The 23,781-nt window shown below is 38.3% G+C and overlaps 1 protein-coding gene and 2 pseudogenes across 1 annotated transcript in view; 2 read left to right on the top strand and 1 right to left on the bottom strand.

Moving 5' to 3' along the window:
* Window positions 1-23,781, top strand: part of LOC143662295 (uncharacterized) — a 161,878-nt gene that overhangs the window by 51,171 nt on the left and 86,926 nt on the right. The window lies entirely within an intron of this gene.
* LOC143662689 (G1/S-specific cyclin-E1-like) lies at window positions 3,956-9,302 on the top strand (annotated as a pseudogene).
* LOC143662771 (mitochondrial import inner membrane translocase subunit Tim9 pseudogene) lies at window positions 11,538-15,517 on the bottom strand (annotated as a pseudogene).

Below are 23,781 nucleotides of genomic sequence, written 5' to 3'. Positions count from 1 at the left end.
AATATCTGTATAGACTATCTCTAAAGGCACAGGATCAACATTCTTAAATATGTAAGAATTCTATAGTTTTTGCATAAATAAAATCTTCCTGAAAAATCTACTTGAAAGAATAGATTCCTCTGAAAGAAGAATCAGAGTCAGAATTTACAAATGGAAAAGTTGTGCAGGACACACATATTGGCAGCAAATATTATATTTTGTTTAACATGGAATAAATCATTATAACTGTGGTACCTATTGCTTTTGAGTAATAGGATTAGTAAGACTTCTGAAAGAAAAGTATATTTAGTTTTTATACAGTGGAAATACAATAATACTTTGTCAATAATAGACTGAGTTAAAAATCCCAGAACATGCCAACAAAAAGTGAAAGATTTGGAGATGATCGATGATGGCAGACAAAACAGGTATGTCTCTTTTCCTCCCAGGTTCCACTGAAATAATTGAAAAGACATCAAAAGATCATGAAATCATAAGGGTGCTATAAAGCAAAGAGAGCGAGCCAACCACAAAGTTTGAAGTAATCATGGAAGAAAGAGAGTAGAAGAGTTTTCAGGGTCAAATTAAGGGGGTGATTTCAAAATCCTAAACATCAGGTGTAAGAAAGATTTTATCCAGGGATATCTCTGGAGAAGTCCCATACTAGAGAAGTAACAGCATGCCAGTTATAGGTCTAACTTTTGAGAGTACTGGCAGCTTCGATTTCCTTCCTCTTGGAATTCATGGAACCCAACTCCCTCTCAGAATCCATCTGCCACACTGTAAGAACCACAGACCACAAGGAAGGAGAAGAGAAGGTGCTCCAGTCAACAGTCCTGGCTGAGCTGCTAGCCAATAGCCAGCATCACCTCCAGCCATGAGAGTGAGCCAGCCCAATGGAGAGCCCAGGTGACATCAAGTGGAACAGAAAGCTTGCCTGGCTAAACCCAGTTATCCCACAGAATCTTTAGAGATAATAAAATGGAAGTTGTTTTCAGCCACTAAGTTTTGGGATTATTGCTTAGCCATACCTAATCCAAACAAGCCTGAGCTAATCATAAATTAATTAAAGAATCTCATGGGAATAATTGGCCCAGTTGAAGTCCACCCTTTTCTTTTCTCACACTATACAAGGGTTACGGGGTGGGAGGATAGTGGCATAGAGAGGTGTGGAATTTAGTTTATCATCCAGGGCAGCTAGTGAATAGCGAGGGACTAAATGAAACAACTTTTGGGTGGGCGTGGGGGGCACCAATGACCAGGCACACAACATATACCAGTCTGGAATTGGTGGAACAGCTGAGATCCCACACAGAACTGTAAGTCTCCCGAGCTGCAGACCCTCCCCCATTGGCACAGCAGGCTGGTTCCTGAGGGAAAAAGAAACAGATCCTATACTAGGAGCAGGGAAGGTAGTTCAACTAAACTCCAATTATGGAATTAATTAACAAATCTGGACTGCTGAAACAGACCCTGGGCACAAATAAACCTGGAGTAGGCACTTAAGAAACCAGGAGTTTTTGCCCTAGCAGAGAGGGTGCAGGGCTGATAAAAAAAAAAAAGCAAACAACAACCCAACAACAGAGGCTTTTTGAGTTAGCGCAAAATACTGGAAAAGATCTGGGCCCCAAGAAAAGGGGACATGTAGAGCTGTATAACACATCCAGCTCTTGACTGGTAAACCCAGGGAGCTGGGTTCCATTTTTTTTTCACTTCTTGACAACTCATTCGATAGAACTACAAGCACTCTTATGCTTCAGTACTGCCCCAGCAATGATGGAATTAAGGCATGTCTAAGAAACAAAGTCAGGTGAATGGGGATAATTCCTTAAAGGTTGTATCTCCCCAAGAAAAGAGGGGCAGGGCCCAGATCAAGTGACTGCCCTCCTTCAGGAAATTCAGGCTCCAGGGGTTGGAAAACAGAAGCAACCTAAGCCTGCCCTCTACTCAGCCTCTGTCTCAACCACACCATTGGCAGGGAGAGGTTGCTGAGAATCAAAGGCACAGTGACACTTGACACTGGTGGGTAGCTACAGGCTGACAAGTGCCACAGGCAGGGCAGAATAGGAAAAGCACAGAATCTAGAGGATTCATAGGAAAGTCTGACAACCTGCTGGGCCTCACCCTCAGGGAAACTTGATACTGGTTACACCCTCCTCCTGAAAAATGGGCCTGGCTGGTCTAGGAAAATCTGGTTGGAGTTGATCATATCTGAGGAGACCCTCCTCAAAAAAAAAGTTCCATACAGGGAGGGCAAGAACCAGGAAAACAAGAACTGAAAAATTCTGATCAGTTGAACAGAAGCTATGCTGGAAGTATAGAATAAGTTGAACTTAATGCAAAGAACAGTTAGAGAACAAAGAAAAACAAAAAATCCCTAGGTAAAAAAGTAAAAATGACCTTTAGAATAAGCTAATTAGGGAAATTAAAGGCCTAGATGCCATAAAAAAATAAGTCATAACAGGTGTTCTAGTTTTCTAGCTGCTGGAATACAATATACCAGAAACTGAATGGCTTTTAAAAAAGGGGAATTTAATAAGTTGCTAGTTTACAGTTCTAAGGCTGGAAAAATGTCCCAATTAAAACAAGTCTATAGAAAGGTCCAATCTAAAGCATCCAGGAAAAGATACCTTGGTTCAAGAAGGCCGATGAAGGTCAGAGCTACTCTCTCAAGTGGAAAGGCACATAGTGAACACAGTTGGAGTTTCTGTCTCATCTGGAAAGGCACATGGTGAACACAGTCAGGGTTTCTCTCTTGTCTGGAAGGGCAACATGGCGAACACGGCATCATCTGCTAACTTTCTCTCTTGGCTTCCTGTTTCATGAAGCTTCCCGGAGGCATTTTCCTTCTTTATCTCCAAAGGTCGCTGGCTGGTGGACTTTCTGCTTCTTGTGGCTATGTTGTTATGCTCTGCTCTCTCTGAATCTCTCAAGCTTTCTCCACAATGTTTCCTCTTTTACAGGATTCCAATAAACTAATCAAGACCCACCCAAATGGGCGGAGACAAATCTCCACCTAATCCAGCTTAACAACCACTCTTCTTTTTTTGAGCATCATCTTTTTCATAGTTTTATATAAATTTTGAATTTTCACATTAAAAAATGAGAATGCTCTTCATGCATGATATGGAAAGTCAGATAAAATGGGTAAGATGCAGAATGACATGTATGTGTACCGCCATTTTTTTTAACTTTTGATCATTCCGTTCTACATATATAATCAGTAATTCACAATATCATCACATAGTTGCATAGTCATCATTATGATAATTTCTTGGAATATTTGCATCTATTCAGAAAAAGAAATAAAAAGAAAACAAAAAAATTCATACATACCCTAACCCTTACCCCTCCCTTTCATCGACCACTAGGATTTCAATCTAAATTTATTTTAATATCTGTTCCCCCTATTATTTATTTTTATTCCATATGTTTTACTCGTCTGTTGATAAAGTATATAAAAGCGTCATACAGAAGGTTTTCACAATCACACAGTCACATTGTGAAAGCTATATCATTATGCAATCATCTTCAAGAAACATGGCTACTGGAACACAGCTCCACATTTTCAGGCAGTTTCCTCCAGCCTCTCCATTACATCTTGACTAACAAGGTGATATCTATTTAATGCATAAGAATAACCTCCAGGATAACCTCTCAACTCTGTTTGGGATCTCTTAGCCGTTGACACTTTATTTAGTCTCATTTCACTCTTCCCCCTTTTGGTCAAGAAGGTTTTCTCAATCCCTTGATGCTGAGTCTCAGTTCATTCTAGGATTTCTGTCCCATGTTGCCAGGAAGGTCTGCACCTCTAGGAGTCATGTCCCATGTAGACAGGGAGAGGGTGATGAGTTTGCTTGTTGTGTTGGCTGGAGAGAGAGGCCACATCTGAGTGACAAAAGAGGTTCTCTTGAGGGTGACTCTTAGGCCTCATTTTAAGTAGTCTTGACCTATCTTTTGTGGGGTTAAGTTTCAAATGAACAAGCCCCAAGATTGGGGGCTCAGCCTATAGCTTTGGTTGTCCACATTGCTTATGAGAATATCAAGAATTCAAGTTGGGGAAGTTGAATTTTCCCCCTTTCTCACCATTCCTCAAAGGGGACTTTGCAAATACTTTTTTATTCACTATTCAAATCACTCTGGGAATTATCAGGGCTTCACTTTGGACAAACCAACAAAATATCATGTCCTACTCAAGGTTCCATGTACTTATAGCGTTCAGTTAAGCTATCTACATAAGTTATATTAGGAAATGCACTAGTCAAAATATAAATTTTGTACCAAATAACATTTTTTTGCTTTAGTCTTGCACATACATTAAAATTTTAAAATATTAACTACCATCTATTTTCAGCACCCTGCAGTATTGACATTCCTTTGTTCTTCCTATTAACAACCACTCTTGATTGAGTCATATCTCCAGGGAGATGATCTAATTACAGTTGCAAACATACAGAACTGAGTAGGGATTAGAAGAAGCAGCTACCTTTACAAAATGGGATTAGGATTAAAACATGCCTTTTAGGGTATATAAACCTTTTCAAACCAGCACAATAGGAAAACTGAAGATATGGCCCAGTCGAAGGAACAAACCAATATCTCAAATGAGATACAGGAGTTGATACAACTATTTAATTTTTTGCAGAACAAAATCACATCAAAAACCAAATCAATGAGGGAAGATATGTCAAAAGAAAAGATAAATACAAAGAAGAAATTGGGTGAACATAAAGAAGAACTCAAAAGTTTGAAAAAACAAGTGACAGAACTAATGGGAATGGAAGGCACAATAGAAGAGCTTAAAAAAACAATGGAGAGGGTGGGCCACAATGGCTCAGTGGCAGAGTTCTTGCCTGCCATACCAGAGACCTGGGTTTGTTTCCCAGTGCCTGCCCATTTAAAAAACAAACAAACAAACAAATTAAAAAAAACCAGTGGAGATCTACAACAGCAAATTTGAAGAGACAGAAGAAAGGATTAGTGAACTAAAGGATGGGACATATGAAATCCTACATATAAAAGAACAGATAGGGGAAAGAATGGAAACATATGAGCAGCTCTCAGGAAATTTCATGATAACATGAAGCACAGAAATATGGTGTCTCAGAAGGAGAACAGAAGGGAAAAGGGGCAGAAAGAATAATGGAGGAAATAATCACCAAAAATTCCCCATCTCTTATGAAAGACATAAAATTGCAGATATGAGAAATGCAGCATGCCCCAAACAGAATAGATCCATATAGACATACTCCAAGACACTTACAAATCAGATTGTCAAATGTCAAAGAGAAAGAGAGAATTTTGAAAAGAGCAAGAGAAAAGCAATCCATCACATACAAAGAAAGCTCACTAAGACTACGTGTGGATTTCTCAGTGAAACCATTGAGGTGAGAAGTTAGTAGTACACCATATCTAAGATTCTGAAAGAGAAAAACTGCCAACCAAGAATTCTATACCCAGTGGAACTGTCCTTCAAAAGCAAGAGGGAAGTCATGGGGGCAGGCTGGAGTTGGTTCTGCAGGGTGGGGCTGGTTCTGTGTGCAGGGTTTTTTTTACTGTCCTGCTCAGAGCCAGGCTCTGGAGCAGCTGCCTTGGTCACCAGTACAGAGTAGGGGCAGGCACTGATCCCACTACTACCACAGGCTCAGCCTGCCACTGCCTGCCATTGGCTTCCAGCTTGCTACCCCACCAGCCTCCTGCCTTGGCTCCTGCCCACCTGCCAGCTGAGGAAAAGGCTTTGGGCCTGAGGCTGGAGCCCATGTCCTGCACATGCTGAAGGAGAGAAAGGAGAGGGATGCAAAGAGGGACATCATGAAAGAGGAAGGCAGCACCAATTCTTCTGTTCACTCCAGGAAAAAGATAGCAAATGTAGTCTTTTTTTGCAGGATCCAGATGAAGAAATTGTCAAAATTGACAGGACTGTGAGAAGCCAGTGTAGTAGTTATCTGTGGGATAATAGTACAGTCTGTGAAAATCCCTGCTCCTTGATTCCCACACCTGACAAAGAAGAGGATGCGTGGTATACCCAAATTCTAGGCATGAACTTCAGAGTTTTGCACCATCTAGAGCCTCACCGCTACCAGTATTGAACTGGGAAAATAGAGAGGTTTGAAAAATCCTTGAGAGAGAAGTGCTGCACCAGTTTGAAAGTTTTATGTACCCCAGAAAAGCCCTGTTTTAATCCTGATCCAATCTTGTGGGAGCAACCACTTCTTTTAATTCTGATTCAATACTAATCTTTTGATTAGATTTTCTCCACAGAGATGGGACACACCCAGTTGTGGGTATGACCTTTGATTAGATGAATATGTGACTCCACCCATTCCAGGTGAGTCTTGATTAGTTTACCGGAGTCCTTTAAAAGAGGAAACATTTTGGAGAGAGCCAGAAACCTCAGAGGTGACAGAAACTTCAGAGCAGAGCTGACACATGGAGAACACAGATACAGTTGTTTGGAGTTGCTTGGAGCTCAGCAGATGTCACTATGAGGTGTTAAGCAAACCAGAGCCTGGAGAGAGCCAAGGGAAGCCTAGAGATGAAAGACAGCCCCAGAGGAGTAAAATGAGGCATGCCCACAGGACCAGAGGCTAAAGGCAATGGAGCCCAGGAGCAACAGGCCAGCAGATGCCAGCCATATGACTACCCAGCTGAAAGAGGTGTTCCTGACCCATCAGCCTTCCTTGAATTAAGGTATCTTTGCCTGGATGCCTTAGTTTGGACATTTTTATAGGCATAGAACTATAAACATCTCACTTATTAAATTCCCCTTTTGTAAAACCATTACAATTCTGGTATATCACATTCTGGCAGTTTCTAAACTAATACAAGCACTTTATACAGTGACACCCTCTTCTGCAGCCTAAAATGCAGGCAATTCTTCTGGATTGGTTAATGAATGTGTGTGAAGTCTATAAACTTCACAGGGAGGCATTTTACTCAACACAACGTTTCTTTGATCAGTATATGGCAACACCACAAAATGTTGTAAAACACTTTTATAACTTATTGGGATTTCATCTTTATTTATTGATGCCAAACTCGAAAAAATCTATCCTCCAGAGTTGCACAAGTTTGCTTATGTTACAGATGGGACTTGTACAGTAAATGATGTTCTTAACATGGAATTAGTCATTAGGAAGGCCTTAAGTAGCATTTAAAGTCCACTGGCAACTGTGTCCTGGCTGAATGTATGCATGCAGGTTGCATATCTAAATGACTTATATGAAGTGCTACTGCCACAATATCCCCACCAGATGTCCTGGATGTTGGCTGCTTAGAATTTTCTAATGGTATATAATTTTCTTCTTATTATTATTTTTTTGAATGCTTAGATTTTTTGAAAAAAAATAAATGGGTCAAGAACACCAACCACCTCCAGAATACCACTGGATGCACCAGATACTGTTAAGGGGGTGATACTTGACTGACTATTCACATAAATAACAAAGTCTTGAAGTTGAGGAGTGCCACCATTGCTGTTGGTTCCCCCTTGAGTATTCTGGGCTTGGGTATTTGCTGCTTCTGCCATGTATCACTTCTCTTCAACTACATGGATGCAAAAAGTTTCAGGATATCAGTGGCGCAATATAGAGAAGTATGTCAAGTGGATGATTCCATCTGCCATGATTATAAGAGAGTTAGGAGTTTCAAAACCTAAGCATTTCAGGGGAGTTTCTGCTGAAAATGCATACAACACACAAAGCCACATAAACAGCTTGGATTTTTTTTGTTGGACAAAGTCCAAGCAAAGAAAACCATATGGTCTGAACAAAATGAGATTTCTCCTCTGCCCACTGGGGTCCTCGCTCACCCCCACCTCCACTAGAGCAGTAAAAAGCCGAGCAATGAGCAGGGGATAGTGTGACCACACCAGCATTTTCCACCAAAGACTCTTGTGTAGAAGTAAAAGCCTCCTCTAATCCTCTTCTGTCAGCTGCAGCAAAGCCGTGCATTAGCTTTTACAGATATTTAAATGGAAGAGTGTATCTCTTCCACAACAGTAGTGTTTCTGTGGATAGCATTGGACAGGAAGAAGTGGTTTTATTTTTTTATTTTTGAATGCTTAGATTTTTTGAAAAAAATAAATGGGTCAAGAACACCAGCCACTTCCAGAATACCACCGGGTGTGCCAGATGCTGTTAAGGCGGGTGATACTTGACTGACTATTCACATAAATAACAAAATCTTGAAGTTGAGGAGTGCCACCATTGCTGTTGGTTCTCCCTTGGGTATTCTGGGCTGAGGCATATTGAGTGCATCAGGTTTTTCTTAGGGTAATGATGCAGAACCTACAACCAGTTCTGATAGGGGCCTGCCCTATCCACACTCTAAGTTGATAATGTTTAATGCCTTTTATGAACTATTGTTCTGTAAGTTCTGCTATATCTACCCATTTATTAATAAAAATAATACTGTCTTTGACAAAAACAAGGGGAAGTTTAAAATATTTTCAGACAAACAGTCACTGTAGAGTTTGTGACTGAGTGACTGGGTCTACAAGAAATACTAAAGGATTACTGCAGGCAGATAGGAAAAGACAGGAGAGAGAGGTCTGGAGAAGAGTGGTAGAGATGAAGACTATCAATAAATGTGAAAAGAAAAAAATATGTATGACATATAAAATCCAGAAGACAAAATGGTAGAAGATAGTACTACCTTTATAGTAATAACATTAAATGTTGATAGATTAAGCTTCTCAATCAAAGGACACAGACTGGCAGAATGGACTAAAAACAGGACCCATCTATATGCCATCTAAAAGAGACTTACTTTAGACACAAGGACTAAAAAGATTGAAAGGAAAAGGTTAGAAAAAGATATTTCATGCAAACAACAACCAGAAAATAGCATGGGTGGCTATATTAATATCTGACAAATTAGATTTCAAATGTAAAACAATTAAAAGAGACAAAGAAGGGCACTATGTTTGCTGATTTGAAACTATTATGTATCCCAGAAAAGCCATGTCTTTTAATACCCATTCAGTATTGCTGGGTGGAGTCTTTTTTGACCGTTTCCATGGATGTATGATCCACATAATTGTGGGTGGTAACTTTTGATTAGATGGTTTCCATGGAGATGTGTCTCCACCCATTCAAGGTGGGGTTGCTGACTGGAGCCCTTTAAGAGAGAACCATTTTGGAAAATGCTACAGAGCCACCAGAACCAACAGAGCAAATAGAACAGACAGTGCCCTGGGGAAACCATTGGAGGAGCCTGGAGAGAAGGTTAGCATATGTTGCCATGTGCCTTTCCAGGTGAAAGAGAAATCCTAACATCATTGGACTTTTTGAACCAAGGTATCTTTCCCTGGACGCCTTAATTTGGACATTTTTATATTTTCATGGCCTTAGAACTATACATTTGCAACTTAATAAATTTCTCTTTTAAAGAGCCATTCCATTTCTGGGATATCATATTCTAGCAGCTTAAAAGCTAGAACACTATGTATTAATAAAAGAAACAATCCATCAAGAAGACATAACAATCATAAATATTTATACACCAAGCCAGAGTGCCCCAAAATACATGAGGCAAACACGACATGTGTAGACACCTCTACAACAATAGTTGGAGACTTCAATTCACTGCTCTCATCAATGGATAGAACATTTAGATGGAGGATCAATAAAGAAACAGATTTTAAATAATATGATGAATGAACTAGACTTAGCAGACTTTACAGAATATTATACCCCACAACAGCAGGATATACATTTTTCTCAAGTGCTTATGGATCATTGTCAAAATTAGACCATATGCTGGATCACAAAGTAAGTCTCCATAAATTTTAAAAGACTGAAATTATGTTTCTGGACAAAGACCATAGATTGCTTTGCTCTATGCACTCTAATGACCAATTTCTGAGACACAGGGGTTCCCACAGAGAAAGAGTTTATCACCAGATGCATAGTAGGAAAGCAGATGGCCTACTGGCCCAAATCTGACTCCTTAAACTGGAGTAATTCTAGTTTTATTAGAGAAAAAGATGGGAAGGATTTAGGATAATGAGCACAGTGGGCCCAGATGATGTAATTAGAGGTGGTTTAATTTTTGAGCGTGTGCAGACTGATTACTTGCTTAGTCACAGAATGACTGCAGGAAAATGGTGGAATGAGGCACAGACGACTTGTAGGTTAAAGTCTGAGCTACTGTGCACATAAGGCCAGCCTACTTTGGTTAGATCCAGTCTCAGTTATCAGGATAACTGGGCTTGGGATGGGTTAGTTCTTGGCTGACCCAAGACCCTTCATTAATAAACATTAGGTGCTGTCTTTAGTGATTACAAGACTCTAAAGTTGAAAATCTGGATAACTCAGTACAAATGAAGGTTAGTCACAAGTTTTTTTTAAAATTTTTTTATTATTAATTAAAAAAAATTAACTAACACAACATTTAGAAATCATTCCATTCTACATATGCAATCAGTAATTCTTAATATCATCACATAGATGCATGATCATCATTTCTTAGTACATTTGCATCGATAGTCACAAGGTTTTTATAATCACAGGGGTAGAAGATAAAGGCTATATAATCATTATCAGAGATCAAGGCAGCTGGATGACAATTTAGAGATTTCACGTACTTCCTCTGTCTACTCCAATATACCAGTAATCAATATTCAGTAATCAAAATCATCCCTTAAATCCTAATCTTAGTTAGACTATTTCTATTAAATAAATTGAATTTGGTATTATTAAACCTTCACACAAGAGAATTCAAGGCTTAAATAAAATTATCAAATACTATCAAGCATAGAAGGAAGAAATAATGCATAGACTTTTTCAGAAAATAAAGGGGAGAATAACATTTTCCAACATGTTTAATGATAGCAGCCATAAGATGCAAAAATTGAACATTTTATTATTATTGTTATTTTTAACTTTGGTTCACTTTTTATTACACTGATCACAAGAGAAAAGTTTGAACACTCCAAAATTGTCTTGGCCAAGAATAAATTGTATATTGTTAGTCTGATTTGGAATCATTTAAGTTTGATGATTAGCCTTTGAACAAAACACAAAACAACAAGAACAAAATAATCCCAGACTACACTAGAGCACAATGGTCAGTTATTTAACATTTTCCTAGCTAGCTGCATATGGGATGTTTACTGAAGATACATGAAAATATAGCTAGGATAAGAATGCGTAGTGCTCATCCTCACATAAGTAGGGAGGCTAGAAAAGGATAATGCACTGAAATGATTAGCAAGTAACAATTTTGTGTATTTACCAGTAATTTGAGGCAGACATGAATGAACAAGAATGCTTGGAAGATGGTCCTGATTGAAAAACATTTCCATGTATCCACAGTCCAGGCAAATACTATGGTATTATATAGGATAAACAACTGCTCAGTGATATTTCCATTTATTTTACTTATAATAATCAGTTTTTTCTATCTCATGTACAATTGAACACATATGTTGCTTTAAAATTAGCAGCCTCAATTGAAGAAACAATGATTTATTTTTCTACCTAAGTGACCAAGCTGCTGACACTTAAAGCTACAACACGTTGCCTCTTATTATTTTCGCTGAAAAATTAAGACCTTCTATTTTGATTATTCTTGGTAAATAGTAATTTTGTTTCTCTGGTGGCTTTCAATGCCATTCATGACAAGTGGTTTAACATGGTGGATACTGCTTTTAGGGATTTCTATTAGATGAATCCTCATTTCCAGTGCAACCATTCATTGATAGTCCATCCATCAGGACTTCTCTATCATGGTTGGCCAAGGAGTCCTGCTTTGGCTGCCAGGGCTTCATTCTGCGGAATATGATATTCCTGAAATCTCATGGATATTCTCTGTTTCATTTTAAAATATTTCTGTAAGCAATGTTCTGAACAGGTGGTCTCTTTACACTTTACTTCTCTTGTTCTGAAGTCTTTAACACAGTCCAAAAAGCAGGTTTCTGTATGTTTATTGTAAGTTCCAAGAAATTCTTTAAACTGTTTAATCTGATCAGATTCTGGTATTTGTGCAACTATATTCTTTTGGTATGTTTATTAATCACCTTTTCTGATGCGTGAGTTCCCTCTTTATTCTGGAAAATTGGTTGTCCAGCATTTGCTTGAATTTCTCCAGTGAGGTCAGATTTCATACTTGAGTACAGGTTTTGCATTCAACAACAGTAAGAGACTTGGAACTTGACTGTGGTCGAGTTTGGGGGTGGTGGGCTGGGGTCTGAGAGGTCGCCACCAAAGCTGGAGAGCAACCTGTTATTTTTAAATGCAATTTTATTTAATACAATTCATCCACAAAATATCATCACATAGTAGTGCACTCATCATCACAATCAATTTTAGAATAGTACTTTTTTAAAAAGAAGAAATATCATCATTATCTCCATGAACACAAATGCAAAAATTCTTAATAAATATCAGAAACTAGAATTCAATAATAAGCGTAAAAGCTACTACACCATGTGTGGTGGTTTGCAACTCTTATGTACCCCAGAAAAGGCCATGTTCTTTTAATCCATTCTTGTGGGGGCAGACCTATTGTGGGTGGGACCTTTTGATTAGACTGTTTCAATTGATATATGACCCACCCCATTCAAGGTGGATTTTAATCTTTTTAATGGAGTCCTTTATGAGAGCATGAAAGACAGAAAAAGCCAGAGAGAAACACCCAGAGAAATTTGGACAGAAAAAGCCCCTGGAGGAGCTGAGAGAGGAAGCCACTGAAGCCAGAAGCTGAAAGCAATGAAACTGAGACAGACGGAGCAGCAGATGCCAGCCTTCACATGTGACAGATGCATCCCAGATGCTGGTGGCCTTTCTTCAGGGAAGGTATCATCCTGTTGATGACATAATTTGGAAATTTTCATTGACTTAAAACTGTAAATTTGTAAGTTAATAAATCCTCATTGTAAAAACCGACCCATTTCTGATATATTGCATTCTGGCAGCTTTAGCAGACTGAAACACCATCACCAAGATATGCAAGCTTGATTTAAAGCAAACAAAAGTCAGTCAATGTAATTCACCAATTTGACCACATAAAAAAAGGAAGGGGGATGCCATATGAACATTTCAGTAGATGCAGAAACAAGCAAGTGACAAAACTCAACAACTCTTCATCACAAAATCTATCCCAACATAGGAATAGAAGGAACTTCCTCAATCTAATGAAGGGCATCTAGGAAAACACCTCCAGGTAACATCATCTTTAATGGTGAAAGACTGAGCGCTTTCCTCCAACACTGGTGAAAAAGGCAAGAATGTCCATTCACATGGCATCTATTCAACATTGTACTGAACTCTGAGTCATTGCAATAAGCCAAAAAAAAAGAAGCAGCAGCAGCAAAATGTATAAAGATCAGAAACAAAAAAGTAAAACTATGTCTATTTTCATATTACATGATTGTTTATATAGAAAACCCTAAGAAAGCAACAAAATGACTATTAAAACTAAGAAATGAAATTCTTGATATTCTCACAAGCAGTGTGGACAACCAAAGCTATAGGTTGAGCCCCCAGTCTTGGGGTTTGTTCATATGAAACTTAACCCCACAAAGGATAGGTCAAGTCTACTTGAAATTTAGGCCTAAGAGTCACCCCCAAGAGAGCCTCTTTTGTTACTCAGATGTGGCCTCTCTCTCCAGCCAACAAGACAAGCAATCTCACCACCGTCCCCCTGTCTACGTGGGACATGACTCCCAGGGGTGTGGATCTTCCTGGCAATGTGGGACAGAAATCCTAGAATGAGCTGAGACTCAGCATCGAGGGATTGAGAAAAACCCTAGAATGAGCTGAGACTTAGCATCAAGGGATTGAGAAAACCTTCTTGACCAAAAGGGGGAAGAGTGAAATGAGACAAAGTATCAATGGCTGAGAGATTCCAAACAGAGTCAAGAGGTTGTCCTGGAGGTTATTCTTATGCATTAAGTAGATATCATCTTGTTTTTCAAGATGTAATGGAGAGGCTGGAGGGAATTGCCTGAAAATGTAGAGCTGTGTTCCAGTAGCCATGTTTCTTGAGGATGATTGAATAATGATATAGCTGTCACAATGTGACTGTGTGATTGTGAAAACCTTGTGTCTGATGCTCCTTTCATCTACCTTGTCAACAGACGAGTAGAACATATGGAATAAAAATAAATAATAGGGGGAACAAATGCTAAAATAAATTTAGTTTGAAATGCTAGTGACCAATGAAAGCGAGGGGTAAGAGGTATGGTAGGTATAATCTTTTTTTTTTCTTTCCTGTGTTCATTTTATTTCTTTTTCTATTGTCCTTTTATTTCTTTTTCTGAATTAATGCAAATGTTCTAAGAAATGATGAATATGCAACTAAGTGATGATATTGTGAATTACTGATTATATATGTTGATGTTTTATTTGGTTTGTTAATTTTTTAAATTAATAAATAAATTAAAAAACAAAAAACAAATAAGGAATAGGAGGAACAAATGTTAAAATAAATTTAGTTTGAAATGCTATTGATAAATGAAAGTGGAGGGTAAGGGGTATGGTATGTACAATCTTTTTTTTTCTGTTATTGTTTTATTTCTTTTTCTGTTGTCTTTTTATTTCTTTTTCTGAATTGATGCCAATGTTCTAAGAAATGATGAATATGCAACTATGTGATGATATTGAGAATTACTGAATATATATGTAGAACGGAATTATATGTTAATGTTTTTGTTTGTTTGTTCTTAATTTTTTTAGTTAATAAATAAATTTTTTTAAAAAGCCAAAAAAAACCACTAAGAAATGAGTTTAACAGTGTTGCAAGATACAATATTAATATACAAAAATCAATTGTGGTTTTTATATATCAGCAGCAAAAACAGAAAACAAACAAAAAACCTCACAACAAACAGAAAATGAAATAATTCTACTTACAATTGTGTCCAGAAAACATGAAATACTTTTGGATAAATCTGACAAAATATGTGCAAATCCAGTACACTGAAAACTATACAACATTGCTGACAGATATTGAAATGACTCAAATAAATGGAGAGCTAGACCATGTTCATGGTATGGAGGGCTTAAAGTGCTAAGATTTTAATTTTTCAAAAATTGACCTATAGATTTAATATAAGCCCCAGAAAAAAAAGAGTTTTTTTTTTTTTTTGGTAGAAATCCAAAAGGTAATTAAAAAATGTATATGGAAAGGAAAAGGAATTGGAATAGCTAAAATAATCTGAAAGAGTGGGACAAAGGAGAACGGCTCAGTTGACATGACTCCAAGGTTTATTAAAAAGTTACAGTAAACCATAGAGGCTTGCCTCCTGCTTGCTAGGAGTGACCAAGGAGTGGTAGAGTGGGCTCAGCTGTAGAGGGGAAGTGGCAACAGCAGCAGCTGAGGATCACTAAGACAAAAGGCAAGGAAGAAGGCTGATGCCTCATCCTGTTGAAACAGTCTGGGCAGCAGTCTGCATATGCAGAGAGAAAGGCCAAATCTTCAGAAGCTGGAGCCTTCTAGGTTCCTCCACCAGGGATGGAAGAGACTGACTGCAGCAGCGAGATGAAGTTACCTTGCATACTATGACTGAAATGATTCTCCCATTAAGCCTCATGTTTCCATTTCAGAAGACACAGATTCCTTAGTGGTCTTCAAAAAACAATTTACTGTCTGGTTAGCTAGGCTGTCCTGGCCCAGGAAGAAGGAAAAGGACTGATTTTTAGGGTTAGGCAGTTGGCAAAGCCATTGGCATTAGAGTTGCAGCATTAAGCTGCAGTGGCCTCCAGTTCATTTTGAGCAAGTTTTGGCCCTGTAGCACCCACTCAGTATCCTGGTTTCATGTTTTCTGTAATTTATACAGACAACTGCATGGTGTTCTGTTTTTTTGTTTGTTTGTTTTTTTGTGCTTTAATCCACTCTTTTTTTTTTTTGTTAAACAAAAATTAACTAATACAACATTTAGAAATCATTCCATTCTACATATGCAATCAGTGATTCTTAATATCATCACATAGATGTATGATCATCATTTCTTAGTACATTTTCATCGATTTAGAAAAAGAAATAGCAAGACAACAGAAAAAGATATAGAATGTTAATATAGAGAAAAAATAAAAATAAAAAATATAAAAAAACAACAAAAAACTATAGCTCAGATGAAGCTTCATTCAGTGTTTTAACATGATTACTTTACAATTAGGTAGTATTGTGCTGTCCATTTTTGAGTTTTTGTATTCAGTCCTGTTGCACAGTCTGTATCCCTTCAGCTCCAATTACCCATTATCTTACCCTATTTCTAACTCCTGATGGTCTCTGTTACCAATGAACAGAGGTAATAAACTTGGAACAAAGTTCCAATAAACTTGGAACTATATTCCAAGTTTATTCTCTAATGTCGGTTCACATCAGTGGGACCATACAGTATTTGTCCTTTAGTTTTTGGCTAGTCTCACTCAGCATAATGTTCTCTAGGTCCATCCATGTTATTACATGCTTCATAAGTTTATTGTCGTAAAGCTGCATAATATTCCATTGTATGTATATACCACAGTTTGTTTAGCCACCCTTCTGTTGATGGACATTTTGGCTGTTTCCATCTCTTTGCAATTGTAAACAATGCTGCTATAAACATTGGTGTGCAAATGTCCGTTTGTGTCTTTGCCCTTAAGTCCTTTGAGTAGATACCTAGCAATGGTATTGCTGGGTCGTATGGCAATTCTATATTCAGCTTTTTGAGGACCCGCCAAACTGCCTTCCACAGTGGTTGCACCATTTGACATTCCCACCAACAGTGGATAAGTGTGCCTCTTTCGCCACAACCTCTCCAGCACTTGTCATTTTCTGTTTTGTTGATAATGGCCATTCTGGTGGGTGTGAGATGATATCTCATTGTGGTTTTGATTTGCATTTCTCTAATGGCCAGGGACATTGAGCATCTCTTCATGTGCCTTTTGGCCATTTGTATTTCCTCTTCTGAGAGGTGTCTGTTCAAGTCTTTTTCCCATTTTGTAATTGGGTTGGCTGTCTTTTTGTTGTTGAGTTGGACAATCTCTTTATAAATTCTGGATACTAGACCTTTATCTGATATGTCATTTCCAAATATTGTCTCCCATGGTGTAGGCTGTCTTTCTACTTTCTTGATGAAGTTCTTTGATGCACAAAAGTATTTAATTTTGAGGAGCTCCCATTTATTTCTTTCTTTCTTCAGTGCTCTTGCTTTAGGTTTAAGGTCCATAAAACCACCTCCAGTTGTAAGATTCATAAGATATCTCCCTACATTTTCCTCTAACTGTTTTATGGTCTTAGACCTAATGTTTAGATCTTTGACCCATTTTGAGTTAACTTTTGTATAGGGTGTGAGATACGGGTCCTCTTTCATTCTTTTGCATATGGATATCCAGTTCTCTAGGCACAATTTATTGAAGAGACTGTTCTGTCCCAGGTGAGTTGGCTTGACTGCCTTATCAAAAATCAAATGTCCATAGATGAGATGGTCTATATCTGAGCACTCTATTCGATTCCATTGGTCGATATATCTATCTTTATGCCAATACCATGCTGTTTTGACTGTTGTGGCTTCATAATATGCCTTAAAGTCCGGCAGCGTGAGACCTCCAGCTTCGTTTTTTTTCCTCAAGATACTTTTAGCAATTCGGGGCACCCTGCTCTTCCAGATAAATTTGCTTATTGGTTTTTCTATTTCTGAAAAATAAGTTGTTGGGATTTTGATTGGTATTGCATTGGATCTGTAAATCAATTTAGGTAGAATTGACATCTTAACTATATTTAGTCTTCCAATCCATGAACACGGTATGTCCTTCCATCTATTTAGGTCTTCTGTGATTTCTTTTAACAGTTTCTTATAGTTTTCTTTGTATAGGTCTTTTGTCTCTTTAGTTAAATTTATTCCTAGGTATTTTATTCTTTTAGTTGCAATTGTAAATGGAATTCGTTTCCTGATTTCCCCCTCAGCTTGTTCATTGCTAGTGTATAGAAATACTACAGATTTTTGAATGTTGATCTTGTAACCTGCTACTTTGCTGTACTCATCTATTAGCTCTAGTAGTTTTGTTGTGGATTTTTCTGGGTTTTCGACGTATAGTATCATATCGTCTGCAAACAGTGATAGTTTTACTTCTTCCTTTCCAATTTTGATGCCTTGTATTTCTTTTTCTTGTCTAATTTCTCTGGCTAGAACCTCCAACACAATGTTGAATAAGAGTGGTGATAATGGACATCCTTGTCTTGTTCCTGATCTTAGGGGGAAAGTTTTCAATTTTTCCCCATTGAGGATGATATTAGCTGTGGGTTTTTCATATATTCCCTCTATCATTTTAAGGAAGTTCCCTTGTATTTCTATCCTTTGAAGTGTTTTCAACAGGAAAGGATGTTGAATCTTGTCAAATGCCTTCTCTGCATCAATTGAGATGATCATGTGATTTTTCTGCTTTGATTTGTTGATATGGTATATTACATTAATTGATTTTCTTATGTTGAACCATCCTTGCATACCTGGGATGAATCCTACTTGGTCATGATGTATAATTCTTTTAATGTGTTGCTGGATTTGATTTGCTAGAATTTTATTGAGGATTTTTGCATCTATATTCATTAGAGAGATTGGTCTGTAGTTTTCTTTTTTTGTAATATCTTTGCCTGCTTTTGGTATGAGGGTGATGTTGGCTTCATTGAATGAATTAGGTAGCTTTCCCTCCACTTCAATTTTTTTGAAGAGTTTGAGCAGAGTTGGTACTAATTCTTCCTGGAATGTTTGGTAGAATTCACATGTGAAGCTGTCTGGTCCTGGACATTTATTTTTGGGAAGCTTTTGAATGACTAATTCAATTTCTTTACTTGTGATTGGTTTGTTGAGGTCATCTATTTCTTCTTGAGTCAAAGTTGGTTGTTCATGCCTTTCTAGGAACTTGTCCATTTCATCTACATTGTTGTATTTATTAGCGTAAAGTTGTTCATAGTATCCTGTTATTACCTCCTTTATTTCTGTGAGGTCAGTAGTTATGTCTCCTCTTCCATTTCTGATCTTATTTATTTGTGTCCTCTCTCTTCTTCTTTTTGTCAATCTTGCTGAGGGCCCATCAATCTTGTTGATTTTCTCATAGAACCAACTTCTGGTCTTATTGATTTTCTCTATTGTTTTCATGTTTTCACTTTCATTAATTTCTGCTCTAATCTTTGTTATTTCTTTCATTTTGCTTGCTTTAGGGTTAGTTTGCTGTTCTTTCTCCAGTTCTTCCAAGTGGACAGTTAATTCCAGAATTTTTGTCCTTTCTTCTTTTCTGATATAGGCATTTAGGGCAATAAATTTCCCTCTTAGCACTGCCTTTGCTGCGTCCCATAGGTTTTCATATGTTGTGTTTTCATTTTCATTCGCCTTGAGATATTTACTAATTTCTCTTGTAATTTCTTCCTTGACCCACTTGTTGTTTAAGAGTGTGTTGTTGAGCCTCCACGTATTTGTGAATTTTCTGGCACTCTGCCTATTATTGATTTCCAACTTCATTCCTTTATGATCCGAGAAAGTGTTGTGTATGATTTCAATCTTTTTAAATTTGTTGAGACTTGCTTTGTGACCCAGCATATGGTATATCTTTGAGAATGGTCCATCAGCACTTGAGAAAAAGGTGTATCCTATGTTGTGGGGTGTAATGTCCTATAAATGTCTGTTAAGTCTAGCTCATTTATTGTAATATTCAAATTCTCTGTTTCTTTATTGATCCTCTGTCTAGATGTTCTATCTATTGATGAGAGTGGGGAATTGAAGTCTCCAACTATTATGGTAGATGTGTCTATTTCCCTTTTCAGTAATTGCAGTGTATTCCTCATGTATTTTGGGGCATTCTGATTCGGTACGTAAATATTTATGATTGTTATGTCTTTTTGTTTAATTGTTTCTTTTATTAATAGATAGTATCCTTCTTTGTCTCTTTTAACTGTTTTACATTTGAAGTCTAATTTGTTGAATATTAATATAGCTACTCCTGCTCTTTTCTGGTTGTTATTTGCATGAAATATCTTTTCCCAATCTTTTACTTTCAACCTATGTTTATCTTTGGGTCTAAGATGTGTTTTCTGTAGACAGCATATAGAAGGATCCTGTTTTTTAATCCATTCTGCCAGTCTATGTCTTTTGATTGGGGAATTCAGTCCATTAACATTTAGTGTTATTACTGTTTGGGTAATACTTTCCTCTACCATTTTGCCTTTTGTATTATATATATCATATCTGATTTTCCTTCTTTCTACACTCTTCTCCATACCTCTCTCTTCTGTCTTTTCGGTTCTGACTCTAGTGCTCCCTTTAGTATTTCTTGCAGAGCTGGTCTCTTGGTCACAAATTCTCTCAGTGACTTTTTGTCTGAGAATGTTTTAATTTCTCCCTCATTTTTGAAGGACAATTTTGCTGGATATAGAAGTCTTGGTTGGCAGTTTTTCTCTTTTAGTAATTTAAATATATCATCCCACTGTCTTCTTGCCTCCATGGTTTCTGCTGAGAAATCTACACATAGTCTTATTGGGTTTCCCTTGTATGTGATGGATTGTTTTTCTCTTGCTGCTTTCAAGATCCTCTCTTTCTCATTGAGCTCTGACATTCTAACTAGTAAGTGTCTTGGAGAACGCCTATTTGGATCTATTCTCTTTGGGGTGAGCTGCACTTCTTGGATCTGTAATTTAAGTTCTTTCATAAGAGTTGGGAAATTTTCAGTGATAATTTCTTCCATTAGTTTTTCTCCTCCTTTTTCCTTCTCTTCTCCTTCTGGGACACCCACAACACGTATATTTGTGTGCTTCATATTATCATTCAATTCCCTGAGCCCCTGCTCAAAATTTTCCATTCTTTTCCCTATAGTTTCTGTTTCTTTTTGGATTTCAGATGTTCCATCCTCCAGTTCACTATTCTAGCCTCTATCTCTTGAAATCTACCATCTAGGTTTCCATTGTTTTTTCATCTCTTCTACTGTATCTTTCATTCCCATAAGTTCTGTGATTTGTTTTTTCAGACTTTCCATTTCTTCTTTTTGTTTATCCCATGCCTTCTTCATGTCCTCCCTCAATTTATTGATTTGATTTTTGAAGAGGTTTTCCATTTCTGTTTGTATATTCAGAATTAGTTGTCTCAGCTCCTGTATCTCATTTGAGCTATTGGTTTGTTCCTTTGACTGGGCCATATCTTCAATTTTCCTTGTGTGATTTGTTATTTTTTTGCTGGCGTCTGGGTATTTAATCAGATTTCCCTGAGTGTGGGACCCAGTAGGTTGAAAGACTTTCCTGTGAAGTCTCTGGGCTCTGTTTTTCTTATCCTGCCCAGTATGTGGTGCTTGTCTGTCTGCGGGTCTCACCAGCAAAAGATGTCGTGGCTCCTTTAACTTTGGAAGACTCTTGCTGCTGGGTGTGTGGTGGAGACGGAGGAAAGGTTGTAGGTTGGTTTTAATGACTTCAAATTGTGAAGTCCTGGGATCTGAATTCCTTGAGAGAGGGATTCCACTTGAGTTGCGTTTCACCCCTCCCGCGGGGAAGGTTCAGGTGGTAGAGAGCCCTGAAAGCAGCTCGCCTCTGCATTTGGGGCAATCGCAACCTGTGTAATCCCAGCGCTGAGCCCAGAGACAACCAGGCCTCCATAGAAACAGCCGCAGAAGGCTCTGTTTCACCCCCTTTCCTCTTTTTCAGTTAGCCCAATAGGCGACTTCCGCCTTGATCAGTTTTGCCTGAGCTGAGGGCCTATTTTTAGTAGTCAGAATTTATTCATTAATGTCACTATTGGTGTTAGGTTGGACTCAGTCTCTACTACTGTTGGAGACTCTTTCCTTTCCCTCCGGGAAGCCGCTTGTGGGGGAGGGGTGCCAGCTGCGGCGGCTTGGGGAACCGCTGATCCGAGGCTCCCAGCCAGCCCGGGAAGCCGCATGTGTGGGAGGGGCTCCGGTCACCCACCGCCGCGGCTTGGAGAACCGCTGATCCGAGGCTCCTAGCCGGCCTGGGAAGCCATGTATGTTGGAGGGGCTCCGGTCACCGGCTGCTGTGGCTTGGGGAACTGCCGATCCGAGTCTCTCTGCCGGACCAGGAAGGAGGGAGGGAGGGGAGCTGGCCGCCAGCCGCCGCGGCCTGGGGAAGCACGCACCGCTTGGGCACCTCACTGCAGCGGAGTCTTGTAGCCGGTCCAGCCATTCCAGACTGGGGTACACTGTGTGTCTGGTCTCTGTCGTTGCTCTGGGAGCTGTTCTGTACTGTTTCTAGTTATTTAGTAGTTGTTCTGGAGGAGGAACTAAGACGCGCACCTTACTAAGCCGCCATCTCCTCCGAAACTCTCTTTTAATCCACTGGTGTTCTGTTTTATAAGAGGCTGTTTGAATTCACTCATAATTAAAAAGGAAATTTTAAATATTAAAAAAATTACAGTAACCAAGAGAGTGTGAAATTGGTGAAAAGAATGGCACATGTATCAGTGAAACAGAAGAGAAAGTCCAGAAATTGAGCTACATAAATGAGAAAAATTACTTTTTGACAAGTGTTCAAAGGCAATTCAATGGGAAAAGCTGGTACTAGAAACAATTAGCCATTCATATGCAAAAACACAAAGTAAATGAAAGCCCTTGATCTTGCACCTTAACAAAAACGAGTAATAAGGGATCATGACCTAAAGGTAAAACCTAGAACTATAAGACTCTTAAAAGAAAACAAAAGAGAACATTTGAGACCTTGGATTAGGTAAAGATTCCTTAGGACATCAAAATTTGAAATTTTCTGCTCTTTGAAAGACATTTAGAAAGATAAAAAGACAAGCCACAGACTGGGAAAAAAAATACTTGCAAACAGAAGGAAATGCGAATTAAAATCATAATAAGTTACTAGTTAAAAGTTAAAAACAAAAACAAAAACAAATCTCGCGTTTCCAAATGCTAGCAGGACGTGGAACAGATGGAACTCCAGACCTTTGTGGTGAGAGTGCAGAATGATACAACCTCCTAGGAAAAACAGTTTGGCATTTTCTTATCAAGTTAAACGTATACTTACCGTATGACCCAGTGTTCTGCTAGCTGCCAGATGCAATATACCAGAAATGGAATGTCTTTTAAAAAGGGGAATTTAATCCAGTGTAAGTTAACAATTTTTAGGCTATGGAAATGTTCCAGACGAAGAAGATCTTTAGAAATGTCCAATCCAAGGCATCAGGGGAAAGATACCTTGATTTAAGAGGGCCGATGAAGTTCAGGGGTTCTCTCTCAAGTGGAAAGGCACATGGTAAACACAGTCAGGGTTTCTCTCTCGGCTGGAAGGACACATGACAAACACAGTGTCATCTTCTAGCTTCCTGTCCAGCTCCCTGGGACGCGTTTTCCTTCTTCAACTACAAAAGTCATTGGCCTATGGACTCTGCTTCGTGGTTGTATGGCATTCTGTTGTCTTAGAATCTCATGGCTTTCTCTCTTGTCGTTCTCTAGCTTTTTACCAGAAAGCTTCTTCTTTTAAAAGATTCTGGTAAAGCCAATCAAGCCCACCTGAAATGGGTGGAGACATGTCTCCACCTAATCAGGTTTAATACCCACACTGATTGAGTCACCTCTCCATGGAGATAAGCTAATTAAAGTTTCCAACATACAGTACTGAATAGGGATTAGAAGAAACAGCTGCCTTTACAAAATGGGATTAGGATTAAAACCTGACCTTTCTAGGGTTCCTAGAAAAAATCCTTTCAAACCAGCACACCCAGGAATACTACTCCTAGGTATTTATTTAACCAAGATAAATGAAAACTTATGGTCACACAAAAGTTTGTATGTGAATGTTTACAGCAAATTATTTATGATCTTGCCAAATTGAAAATGACCCCAAATGTCCTTTAAATTAATAGATAAATGATCTGTG

The sequence above is a fragment of the Tamandua tetradactyla genome, chromosome 18 (assembly GCF_023851605.1).
Source record: "Tamandua tetradactyla isolate mTamTet1 chromosome 18, mTamTet1.pri, whole genome shotgun sequence".
In the NCBI taxonomy this organism is placed as follows: domain Eukaryota; kingdom Metazoa; phylum Chordata; class Mammalia; order Pilosa; family Myrmecophagidae; genus Tamandua; species Tamandua tetradactyla.
The sequence above is the reverse complement of the archived record's forward strand: the minus strand, read 5'-3'. Positions and strand labels throughout refer to the sequence as shown.